Source organism: Lepisma saccharinum, chromosome 28 (assembly GCF_977018435.1).
Source record: "Lepisma saccharinum chromosome 28, izLepSacc3.1, whole genome shotgun sequence".
Lineage (NCBI taxonomy): Eukaryota > Metazoa > Arthropoda > Insecta > Zygentoma > Lepismatidae > Lepisma > Lepisma saccharinum.
This window is the reverse complement of record NC_139256.1, coordinates 15,084,796-15,097,832: the sequence shown is the minus strand read 5'-3', so window position 1 is coordinate 15,097,832 and position 13,037 is coordinate 15,084,796. Positions and strand designations below refer to the sequence as shown.

The window sequence follows — 13,037 nt, the reverse complement described above, 5'->3', positions numbered from 1 at the left end:
TAATAGGGCACTCACTCTTCTACGGGGAAATTATACTCCCTCCTAATATAAGCAGGATTTAAAGGGGCAGTCACTTTTCTACGGGGAAATTATACCCCCTCCTAATATAAGCAGGAATAAAGGGGGCAGTCACTTTTCTATGGGGAATTTGTACCCCCTCCTAATATAAGCAGGATATAAGGGGGCAGTCACTTTTCTACGGGGAAATTGTACCCCCTTCTAATATTAGCAGGATTTAATAAGGCAGTCACTTTTCTACGGGGAAATTATACCCCCTCCTAATATAAGCAATATTTAAGGGGGCAGTCACTTTTCTACGGGGAATTTGTACCCCCTCCTAATATTAGGAGGATATAAGGGGGCAGTCACTTTTCTACGGGGAAATTGTACTCCCTTCTCATATTAGCAGGATTTAATAGGGCAGTCACTTTTCTACGGGGAAATTGTACCCCCTTCTCATATTAGTAGGATTTAATAGGGCAGTCACTTTTCTACGGGGAAATTATACCCCCTCCTAATATAAGCAGGATTTAAAGGGGCAGTCACTTTTCTACGGGGAAATTATACCCCTCCTAATATAAGCAGGATTTAAGGGGGCAGTCAGTTTTCTACGGGGAATTTGTACCCCCTTCTAATATTAGCAGGGTTTAATAGGGCAGTCAGTTTTCTACGGGGAAATTATACCCCCTCCTAATATAAGCAGGATTTTAACGGGCAGTCACTTTTCTACGGGGAAATTATACCCCCTTCTCATATTAGCAGGATTTAATAGGGCAGTCACTTTTCTACGGGGAAAATGTACCCCCTTCTCATATTAGCAGGATTTAATAGGGCAGTCACTTTTCTACGGGGAAATTATACCCCCTCCTAATATAAGCAGGAATAAAGGGGGCAGTCACTTTTCTATGGGGAATTTGTACCCCCTCCTAATATAAGCAGGATATAAGGGGGCAGTCACTTTTCTACGGGGAAATTGTACCCCCTTCTAATATTAGCAGGGTTTAATAGGGCAGTCAGTTTTCTACGGGGAAATTATACCCCCTCCTAATATAAGCAGGATTTTAACGGGCAGTCACTTTTCTACGGGGAAATTATACCCCCTTCTCATATTAGCAGGATTTAATAGGGCAGTCACTTTTCTACGGGGAAAATGTACCCCCTTCTCATATTAGCAGGATTTAATAGGGCAGTCACTTTTCTACGGGGAAATTGTACCCCCTTCTCATATTAGCAGGATTTAAGGGGGCAGTCACTTTTCTACGGGGAAATCATACCCCCTCCTAATATAAGCAGGATTTAAAGGGGCAGTCATTTCTCTACGGGGAAATTATACCCCCTCCTAATATAAGCAGGATTTAAGGGGGCAGTCACTTTTCTACGGGGAATTTGTACCCCCTCCTAATATAAGCAGGATATAAGGGGGCAGTCACTTTTCTACGGGGAAATTGTACCCCCTCCTAATATAAGCAGGATTTAATAGGGCAGTCACTTTTCTACGGGGAAATTATACCCCCTCCTAATATAAGCAGGATTTAAAGGGGCAGTCACTTTTCTACGGGGAAATTATACCCCCTCCTAATATAAGCAGGATTTAAGGGGGCAGTCACTTTTCTACGGGGAAATTGTACTCCCTTCTCATATTAGCAGGATTTAATAGGGCAGTCACTTTTCTACGGGGAAATTGTACCCCCTTCTCATATTAGTAGGATTTAATAGGGCAGTCACTTTTCTACGGGGAAATTATACCCCCTCCTAATATAAGCAGGATTTAAAGGGGCAGTCACTTTTCTACGGGGAAATTATACCCCTCCTAATATAAGCAGGATTTAAGGGGGCAGTCAGTTTTCTACGGGGAATTTGTACCCCCTCCTAATATAAGCAGGATATAAGGGGGCAGTCACTTTTCTACGGGGAAATTGTACCCCCTTCTCATATTAGCAGGATTTAATAGGGCAGTCACTTTTCTAAGGGGGAATTGTACCCCCTTCTCATATTAGCAGGATTTAAAAGGGCAGTCACTTTTCTACGGGGAAATTATACCCCCTCCTAATATAAGCAGGATTTAAAGGGGCAGTCACTTTTCTACGTGGAAATTGTACCCCCTCCTAATATAAGCAGGGTTAAAGGGGGCAGTCACTTTTCTACGGGGAATTTGTACCCCCTCCTAATATAAGCAGGATATAAGGGGGCAGTCACTTTTCTACGGGGAAATTGTACCCCCTTCTCATATTAGCAGGATTTAATAGGGCAGTCACTTTTCTACGGGGAAATTATACCCCCTCCTAATATAAGCAGGATTTAATAGGGCAGTCACTTTTCTACGGGGAAATTGTACCCCCTCCTAATTTAAGCAGGTTTTAAAGGGGCAGTCACTTTTCTACGGGGAAATTGTACCCCCTCCTAATATAAGCAGGATTTAAGGGGGCAGTCACTTTTCTACGGGGAAATTATACCCCCTCCTAATATAAGCAGGATTTAAAGGGGCAGTCACTTTTCTACGGGGAAATTATACCCCTCCTAATATAAGCAGGATTTAAGGGGGCAGTCACTTTTCTACGGGGAATTTGTACCCCCTCCTAATATAAGCAGGATATAAGGGGGCAGTCACTTTTCTACGGGGAAATTGTACCCCCTCCTAATATTTGCAGGATTTAATAGGGCAGTCACTTTTCTACGGGGAAATTGTACCCCCTCCTCATATTAGCAGGATTTAAGGGGGCAGTCACTTTTCTACGGGGAATTTGTACCCCCTCCTAATATAAGCAGGATATAAGAGGGCAGTCACTTTTCTACGGGAAAATTGTACCCCCTTCTCATATTTGCAGGATATAATGGGGCAGTCACTTTTCTACGGAGAAATTGTACCCCCTCCTAATATTAGCAGGATTTAAGGGGGCAGTCATTTTTCTACGGGGAAATTGTACCCCCTCCTAATATAAGCAGGATATAAGGGGGCAGTCACTTTTCTACGGGGAAATTCTACCCCCTCCTAATATAGTCAGGTTTCTACGGGAAATTGTACCCCTCCTAATATTAGCAGGATTTAAGGGGGCAGTCACTTTTCTACGGGAAATTGTACCCCCTCCTAATATTAGCAGGATTTAAGGGGGCAGTCACTTTTCTACGGGGAAATTGTGCCCCCTCCTAATGTAAGCAGGATTTAAGGGGGCAGTCACTTTTCTACGGGGAAATTGTACCCCCTTCTAATATTAGCAGGATTTAATAGGGCAGTCACTTTTCTACGGGGAAATTGTACCCCCTCCTAATATAAGCAGGATATAAGGGGGCAGTCACTTTTCTACGGGGAAATTGTACCCCCTCCTAATATAAGCAGTATTTAAGGAGGCAGTCACTTTTCTACGGGGAATTTGTACCCCCTCCTAATATAAGCAGAATATAAGGGGGCAGTCACTTTTCTACGGGGAAATTGTTCCCCCTTCTCATATTTGCAGGACTTAATAGGGCAGTCAATTTTCTACGGGGAATTTGTACCCCCTCCTAATATAAGCCGGATATAAGGGGGCAGTCACTTTTCTACGGGGAAATTGTACCCCCTTCTAATATTAGCAGGATTTAATAGGGCAGTCACTTTTCTACGGGGAAATTGTACCCCCTCCTAATATAAGCAGGATATAAGGGGGCAGTCACTTTTCTACGGGGAAATTGTACCCCCTCCTAATATAAGCAGTATTTAAGGGGCAGTCACTTTTCTACGGGGAATTTGTACTCCCTCCTAATATAAGCAGGATATAAGGGGACAGTCACTTTTCTACGGGGAAATTGTACCCCCTTCTAATATTAGCAGGATTTAATAAGGCAGTCACTTTTCTACGGGGAAATTGTACCCCCTCCTAATATAAGCAGGATATAAGGGGGCAGTCACTTTTCTACGGGGAAATTGTACCCCCTCCTAATATAAGCAGTATTTAAGGGGGCAGTCACTTTTCTACGGGGAATTTGTACCCCCTCCTAATATAAGCAGGATATAAGGGGGCAGTCACTTTTCTACGGGGAAATTGTACCCCCTCCTAATATTTGCAGGATTTAATAGGGCAGTCACTTTTCTACGGGGAAATTGTACCCCCTCCTCATATTAGCAGGATTTAATAGGGCAGTCACTTTTCTACGGGGAAATTATACCCCCTCCTAATATAAGCAGGATTTAAAGGGGCAGTCACTTTTCTACGGGGAATTTGTACCCCCTCCTAATATAAGCAGTTTATAAGGGGGCAGTCACTTTTCTACGAAGAAATTGTACCCCCTTCTCATATTAGCAGGATTTAATAGGGCAGTCAATTTTCTACGGGGAAATTGTACCCCCTTCTAATATTAGCAGGATTTAATAGGGCAGTCACTTTTCTACGGGGAAATTATACCCCCTCCTAATATAAGCAGGATTTAAAGGGGCAGTCACTTTTCTACGGGGAAATTATACCCCCTCCTAATATAAGCAGGATTTAAGGGGGCAGTCACTTTTCTACGGGGAATTTGTACCCCCTCCTAATATAAGCAGGATATAAGAGGGCAGTCACTTTTCTACGGGGAAATTGTACCCCCTTCTCATATTTGCAGGATTTAATGGGGCAGTCACTTTTCTACGGGGAAATTGTACCCCCTCCTAATATAAGCAGGATTTAAAGGGGCAGTCACATTTCTACGGGGAAATTGTACCCCCTCCTAATATAAGCAGGATTTAAGGGGCAGTCACTTTTCTACGGGGAATTTGTACCCCCTCCTAATATAAGCAGGATATAAGGGTCAGTCACTTTTCTACGGGGAAATTGTACCCCCTTCTCATATTAGCAGGATTTAATAGGGCAGTCACTTTTCTACGGGGAAATTATACCCCCTCCTAATATAAGCAGGATTTAAAGGGGCAGTCACTTTTCTACGGGGAAATTTTACCCCCTCCTAATATAAGCAGGATTTAAGGGGGCAGTCACTTTTCTACGGGGAATTTGTACCCCCTCCTAATATAAGCAGGATTTAATAGGGCAGTCACTTTTCTACGGGGAAATTATACCCCCTCCTAATATAAGCAGGATTTAAAGGGGCAGTCACTTTTCTACGGGGAAATTATACCCCCTCCTAATATAAGCAATATTTAAGGGGGCAGTCACTTTTCTACGGGGAAATTGTACCCCCTCCTAATATAAGCAGTATTTAAGGGGGCAGTCACTTTTCTACGGGGAAATTGTACCCCCTCCTAATATAAGCAGGATTTAATTAGGCAGTCACTTTTCTACGGGGAATTTGTACCCCCTCTTTTAAGTGGGAATTGACAGGCAGTCATTTTTCTACGGGGATATTTTACCCCCTGCTTAATTGACGGGAACTGAAAAGGGCAGTCATTTTTCTCTGTAGAGAATTGACTGTACAGTCATTTTTCTACGGAGTCCAAATTCCCCGTCACGAAAACGGGGAATTTGGACTCCGTAGAAAATTGACTGTACAGTCACTTTTCTACGGAGTCCAAATTCCCCGTTACACCGGGACAGAAAGTAATTTTAACCAATGTCAGGGGTGGGGGGTTGAGCTCCCCTGGCCCCTGCCTGGCTACGGGACTGGGTGCTACGCATGGTACCTTAAGCAACTGCGCCTCTTATTGCGTTGTTTCTGTAGGAGAATTAAAGTATTACATTGTATTACAATATTATTAAGAATAAGAAGTACTTGGCTTTGTGGAGTATTACCACAACACAAACACGACAAAGCGTAAAAGTTTGCTAAACCATAACCCCACCCGCCCAAGACCCACAGACCCTTGCTTTGTTAAGGACATTCATATCTAATCTGTGCCTTTTACCTTGTTTGAGCTTGAGTCACGTGTCATAAATCCGCCTGCTTTTCGTGGCCACCAATGGCACCTTCTCTTTGCCAATGGAATGACATGCCTGGAACAAGCCTCAGGCAGTAGATTGCAGTAGTTGGGTCAGTCAAGTTGAAGGCCGAGATCCCAGAATAGCTTTGTCGCCAGCCAGAACCCAGAACGAACCAGCCAAAGTGGAATACTCCAGTTGATAGTGAAGATAGAGACCGGCGTTCGAAGGTAAGTTCATTAATGCTTGAGATTGCACGTTTAAGTTTCCTGTATACAGGGGCGGCCGCTCATAAGGACGATACGGACGCCGCACTGCCGTGTGTAACCACAAGTGAACAAACATTACATTAACATTTATATATTAGCTTTTACATTGTCTGAATTGCAAATATTCCATTGCTTATAGATCGTTGGTTAGTCGGTTCTGTATTCTTCTTCCGCGACAATTGCGAAGTTTGCACGCCACCGTGCGGGGGAATACGGAACTTCGAGAGAAATCTGGCGGGGCGCCGTCCTCCCACTTTACGAGACGTAGAACATTCTCAGGCGCGGTCGCGAGGGATAAGAGGCGAGGGAACTTAGGGAATAACACGCGCGGGATCTGTGGCTGGGAGGACGGAAGGTTTGTCGTCCTAAACCCACCCCCTAGGCGAAACTGGCCCTCTCTCCGGAGAACGGTAAACAATGAAGAGTTGCCAGAAGCAATGAAGTTAACATAAGAAAAAAAATTACGAACCGTTGAAAAAAATCATTCTGTATTCCATAATCTTACTCACTTATGACATAAGAGTAGAGCAATAAATTACGCAATGCAATTTCCAATGAGGAAAGAAAATATCGGTAACTGTACATGTACAGACTCTTGCTTGATTTTTGTTATTTACCGTCGCTTTCTGCTACTTTTCGGTAATCACGACGATGAGGAGGAGTGATGATATAATGAAATTGATGGAGGGGCACTCACAAAGAACACACATACCCATGCCGGGATTCGAAACCAGGTGCCCTGGCTTTGTAATGCGGTATGTTAGCCGCGGAAGTCTGCTATAGATTCTTGTTACACGCAAAATTATCGCATATATGCGTTGTATTTTTTCTGAGTTTAGTGAAAAGTACATTTGCATTACAATGATGTGGAGTAGAGTCCAGCACATATTTCTGCCGTGCGATGCGCGACACAACTCAAGAAGCAGTGTTGCTGATGGAGCAGATAGAAAAATCGCTGCAGTGCGCCGATGCACAGCTGTTACGTACAACAAGAAAATTAGAGAATTCAGGTCTATCTAACGTTGAGTTTTAAACGTCATGCATTATACCAGGACTAGGATTAATATGTACTAACAAGTGGCTTTGTACCGTGCGTCGATTTCGATCTGCAGCCGAGAGATCGGGAGAAGCGTGGCGGGCGGCACTGACGGAGATGCCGACATTTGCGGCCTGAAATGCCCGCTTATTTTTATGGACATATGCAGACATTTATATAAATATTGCAAAACGAGCACTAACCTGTGTTATAAGAGTATGGTTTTAATTTTAGTAGCTTAGTGACTGTATGTGCCGATGATTTTGACACGCCCACCTCTTGTGAAACACGGCGTAGAGGTTTGTTTGGAGAACGTTCTAACGCTGCACCAATATCATCGAGTTTTGCTTCGGTTAGAATCCGTCGTTTTTGCTTAGGTGTTTTAAAACTTAACGATACAGTTTCTCGTAATTTAAGGACAAGATGTCTAACCGTATCTCTGTGTGGAGTTGAAACGCATGGGAATTTCTGTACAAATTACCTACACACGTCTCGACACGAGTTTGTTTTCACGTAGGTACGTGTCATACATAAAAAAATCTTTGTTCTAACGTGAATCTTGCGTCTGGCATTCCAATCGTCTCACTGACACGTCACACATACACACTCCAATAACACAAACAAGTAACTGCAAGTAACCAAGAATAACACTCTTGCGCACAGTACGAAATTAACACGCTCTTGGTTTACATTGCTCGCCACTATATTTACAACTCTGTCTTCATCTAGTCGCGAAGGAACAAAAAACTCGAGCTCGGATATTTCGGATTGCAAGGAAGCTCAGGAACACTATTGACTTTTAACGGTTTCTTCTACAGCGTAATCTTGATACAGTGTTGCACATTCAAAACCTCCAAACGATCCCCATCGGCACAAAACTCTTTCAAGGATATAAACTTAAGCAGGACGTTACTGGTCAAAACTATGATTAAAATGTTTTATTATCTGTGGCTCTTAACATCGTTTCTAAAGCGTATTTTTTTGTGTATATAAGAGCAGAACTTGGATGAATTACACAAGAACTTTTGCGTGTTATAACACAGGTTAGTGATCGTTTTGCAATATTTATATAAATGTCTGCATATGTCTATAAAAATAAGCGGGCATTACAGGCCGCAAATGTCGGCATCTCCGTCAGCGCCGCCCGCCACGCTTCTCCCGATCTCTCGGCTGCAGATCGAAATGAACGCACGGTATGTAGCTACATACATATGGACTAAAAATTTGCAAAATATGAACAAACACATACGTAAAATTACCAAAAATGCTGCAAAGACTTCTTCATACGATTCCTTATTTGAGTGACTTCGAACAAAATAAAAAAAAAAATTATTTTCCATTGCATTATTGCACTGGTGGCGTTCTAACTGTTTACTCCCAAAACCCGTATACACTGGTAAGGAACTGCAACGGCAGATAATAACATGCCAACTTGTTAAACCGCGACAATTGGACCACAACACTCCGCCTCAAAGCAGTATTATTATTTCCTCTCTGTGATCTGCGGTTGCCTTTGTTCTACATTTACAAACGATGCCGGTTTCCAAAAGAATAACAACATATTCTGCCACTAGACGATAAGCTGCGCGGCTTTTTCTTTTGCTATGAACCAGGGCAGGTGTAACGGGGAATTTGGACTCCGTAGAAAAGTGACTGTACAGTCAATTTTCTACGGAGTCCAAATTCCCCGTTTTCGTGACGGGGAATTAGGACTCCGTAGAAAAATAACTGCACAGTCAATTTTCTACAGAGAAAAATGACTGCCCTTTTCAGTTCCCGTCAATTAAGCAGGGGGTAAAATATCCCCGTAGAAAAATGACTGCCTGTCAATTCCCACTTAAAAGAGGGGGTACAAATTCCCCGTAGAAAAGTGACTGCCCCCTTAAAGCCTGCTTATATTAGGAGGAGGTATAATTTCCCCGTAGAAAAGTGACTGCCCTATTAAATCCTGTTAATATGAGAAGGGGGTACAATTTCCCCGTAGAAAAGTGACTGCCCCCTTATATCCTGCTTATATTAGGAGGGGGTATAATTTCCCCGTAGAAAAGTGACTGCCCTATTAAATCCTGTTAATATGAGAAGGGGGTACAATTTCCCCGTAGAAAAGTGACTGCCCCCTTATATCCTGCTTATATTAGGAGGGGGTATAATTTCCCCGTAGAAAAGTGACTGCCCTATTAAATCCTGTTAATATGAGAAGGGGGTACAATTTCCCCGTAGAAAAGTGACTGCCCCCTTATATCCTGCTTATATTAGGAGGGGGTATAATTTCCCCGTAGAAAAGTGACTGCCCCCTTATATCTTGCTTATATTAGGAGGGGGTATAATTTCCCCGTAGAAAAGTGACTGCCCTATTAAATCCTGTTAATATGAGAAGGGGGTACAATTTCCACGTAGAAAAGTGACTGCCCCCTTAAACTCTGCTTATATTAGGAGGGGGTATAATTTCCCCGTAGAAAAGTGACTGCCTTATTAAATCCTGTTAATATGAGAAGGGGGTACAAATTCCCCGTAGAAAAGTGACTGCCCCCTTAAATCCTGCTTATATTAGGAGAGGGTATAATTTCCCCGTAGAAAAGTGACTGCCCTCTAAATCCTGCTTATATTAGGAGGGGGTACAAATTCCCCATAGAAAAGTGACTGCCCCCTTAAATACTGCTTATAATAGGAGGGGGTATAATTTCCCCGTAGAAAAGTGACTGCCCTATTAAATCCTGTTAATATGAGAAGAGGGTACAATTTCCCCATAGAAAAGTGACTGCCCCCTTATATCCTGCTTATATTAGGAGGGGGTATAATTTCCCCGTAGAAAAGTGACTGCCCCCTTATATCCTGCTTATATTAGGAGGGGGTATAATTTCTCCGTAGAAAAGTGACTGCCCTATTAAATCCTGTTAATATGAGAAGGGGGTACAATTTCCCCGTAGAAAAGTGACTGCCTCCTTATATCCTGCTTATATTAGGAGGGGGTACAAATTCCCCGTAGAAAAGTGACTGCCCCCTTAAATCCTGCTTATATTAGGAGGGGGTATAATTTCCCCGTAGAAAAGTGACTGCCCTCTAAATCCTGCTTATATTAGGAGAGGGTACAAATTCCCCGTAGAAAAGTGACTGCCCCCTTAAATACTGCTTATATTAGGAGGGGGTATAATTTCCCCGTAGAAAAGTGACTGCCCCCTTATATCCTGCTTATATTAGGAGGGGGTACAATTTCCCCGTAGAAAAGTGACTGACCCCTTATATCCTGCTTATATTAGGAGGGGGTATAATTTCCCCGTAGAAAAGTGACTGCCCTATAAAATCCAGTTAATATGAGAAGGGGGTACAATTTCCCCGTAGAAAAGTGACTGCCCCCTTATATCCTGCTTATATTAGGAGGGGGTATAATTTCCCCGTAGAAAAGTGACTGCCCCCTTAAAGCCTGCTTATATTAGGAGGAGGTATAATTTCCCCGTAGAAAAGTGACTGCCCTATTAAATCCTGTTAATATGAGAAGGGGGTACAATTTCCCCGTAGAAAAGTGACTGCCCCCTTATATCCTGCTTATATTAGGAGGGGGTATAATTTCCCCGTAGAAAAGTGACTGCCCTATTAAATCCTGTTAATATGAGAAGGGGGTACAATTTCCCCGTAGAAAAGTGACTGCCCCCTTATATCCTGCTTATATTAGGAGGGGGTATAATTTCCCCGTAGAAAAGTGACTGCCCTATTAAATCCTGTTAATATGAGAAGGGGGTACAATTTCCCCGTAGAAAAGTGACTGCCCCCTTATATCCTGCTTATATTAGGAGGGGGTATAATTTCCCCGTAGAAAAGTGACTGCCCCCTTATATCTTGCTTATATTAGGAGGGGGTATAATTTCCCCGTAGAAAAGTGACTGCCCTATTAAATCCTGTTAATATGAGAAGGGGGTACAATTTCCACGTAGAAAAGTGACTGCCCCCTTAAACTCTGCTTATATTAGGAGGGGGTATAATTTCCCCGTAGAAAAGTGACTGCCTTATTAAATCCTGTTAATATGAGAAGGGGGTACAAATTCCCCGTAGAAAAGTGACTGCCCCCTTAAATCCTGCTTATATTAGGAGAGGGTATAATTTCCCCGTAGAAAAGTGACTGCCCTCTAAATCCTGCTTATATTAGGAGGGGGTACAAATTCCCCATAGAAAAGTGACTGCCCCCTTAAATACTGCTTATATTAGGAGGGGGTATAATTTCCCCGTAGAAAAGTGACTGCCCTATTAAATCCTGTTAATATGAGAAGAGGGTACAATTTCCCCATAGAAAAGTGACTGCCCCCTTATATCCTGCTTATATTAGGAGGGGGTATAATTTCCCCGTAGAAAAGTGACTGCCCCCTTATATCCTGCTTATATTAGGAGGGGGTATAATTTCTCCGTAGAAAAGTGACTGCCCTATTAAATCCTGTTAATATGAGAAGGGGGTACAATTTCCCCGTAGAAAAGTGACTGCCTCCTTATATCCTGCTTATATTAGGAGGGGGTACAAATTCCCCGTAGAAAAGTGACTGCCCCCTTAAATCCTGCTTATATTAGGAGGGGGTATAATTTCCCCGTAGAAAAGTGACTGCCCTCTAAATCCTGCTTATATTAGGAGAGGGTACAAATTCCCCGTAGAAAAGTGACTGCCCCCTTAAATACTGCTTATATTAGGAGGGGGTATAATTTCCCCGTAGAAAAGTGACTGCCCCCTTATATCCTGCTTATATTAGGAGGGGGTACAATTTCCCCGTAGAAAAGTGACTGACCCCTTATATCCTGCTTATATTAGGAGGGGGTATAATTTCCCCGTAGAAAAGTGACTGCCCTATAAAATCCAGTTAATATGAGAAGGGGGTACAATTTCCCCGTAGAAAAGTGACTGCCCCCTTATATCCTGCTTATATTAGGAGGGGGTATAATTTCCCCGTAGAAAAGTGACTGCCCCCTTATATCCTGCTTATATTAGGAGGGGGTATAATTTCCCCGTAGAAAAGTGACTGCCCCCTTATATCCTGCTTATATTAGGAGGGGGTATAATTTCCCCGTAGAAAAGTGACTGCCCTATTAAATCCTGTTAATATGAGAAGGGGGTACAATTTCCCCGTAGAAAAGTGACTGCCCCTTTAAACTCTGCTTATATTAGGAGGGGGTATAATTTCCCCGTAGAAAAGTGACTGCCCCCTTATATCCTGCTTATATTAGGAGGGGGTATAATTTCCCCGTAGAAAAGTGACTGCCCTATTAAATCCTGTTAATATGAGAAGGAGGTACAATTTCCCCGTAGAAAAGTGACTGCCCCTTATATCCTGCTTATATTAGGAGGGGGTATAATTTCCCCGTAGAAAAGTGACTGCCCTATTAAATCCTGTTAATATGAGAAGGGGGTACAATATCCCCGTAGAAAAGTGACTGCCCCCTTATATTCTGCTTATATTAGGAGGGGGTATAATTTCCCCGTAGAAAAGTGACTGCCCTATTAAATCCTGTTAATATGAGAAGGGGGTACAATTTCCCCGTAGAAAAGTGACTGCCCCCTTATATCCTGCTTATATTAGGAGGGGGTATAATTTCCCCGTAGAAAAGTGACTGCCCCCTTATATCCTGCTTATATTAGGAGGGGGTACAATTTCCCCGTAGAAAAGTGACTGACCCCTTATATCCTGCTTATATTAGGAGGGGGTATAATTTCCCCGTAGAAAAGTGACTGCCCTATAAAATCCAGTTAATATGAGAAGGGGGTACAATTTCCCCGTAGAAAAGTGACTGCCCCCTTATATCCTGCTTATATTAGGAGGGGGTATAATTTCCCCGTAGAAAAGTGACTGCCCCCTTATATCCTGCTTATATTAGGAGGGGGTATAATTTCCCCGTAGAAAAGTGACTGCCCCCTTATATCCTGCTTATATTAGGAGG

At 42.9% G+C, this 13,037-nt stretch overlaps 1 protein-coding gene across 1 annotated transcript in view; it reads left to right on the top strand.

The window, feature by feature from the left end:
* The first annotated feature begins 5,932 nt into the window (after positions 1 to 5,932).
* The window catches only part of LOC145980624 (TNF receptor-associated factor 4-like), a 70,309-nt gene continuing 63,204 nt past the window's right edge, over positions 5,933 to 13,037 (top strand). The window contains exon 1 of the mRNA XM_083113662.1: positions 5,933 to 6,049. The gene's annotated coding sequence lies outside the window, so the exon portion shown is untranslated. The remainder of the gene's footprint in view (positions 6,050 to 13,037) is intronic.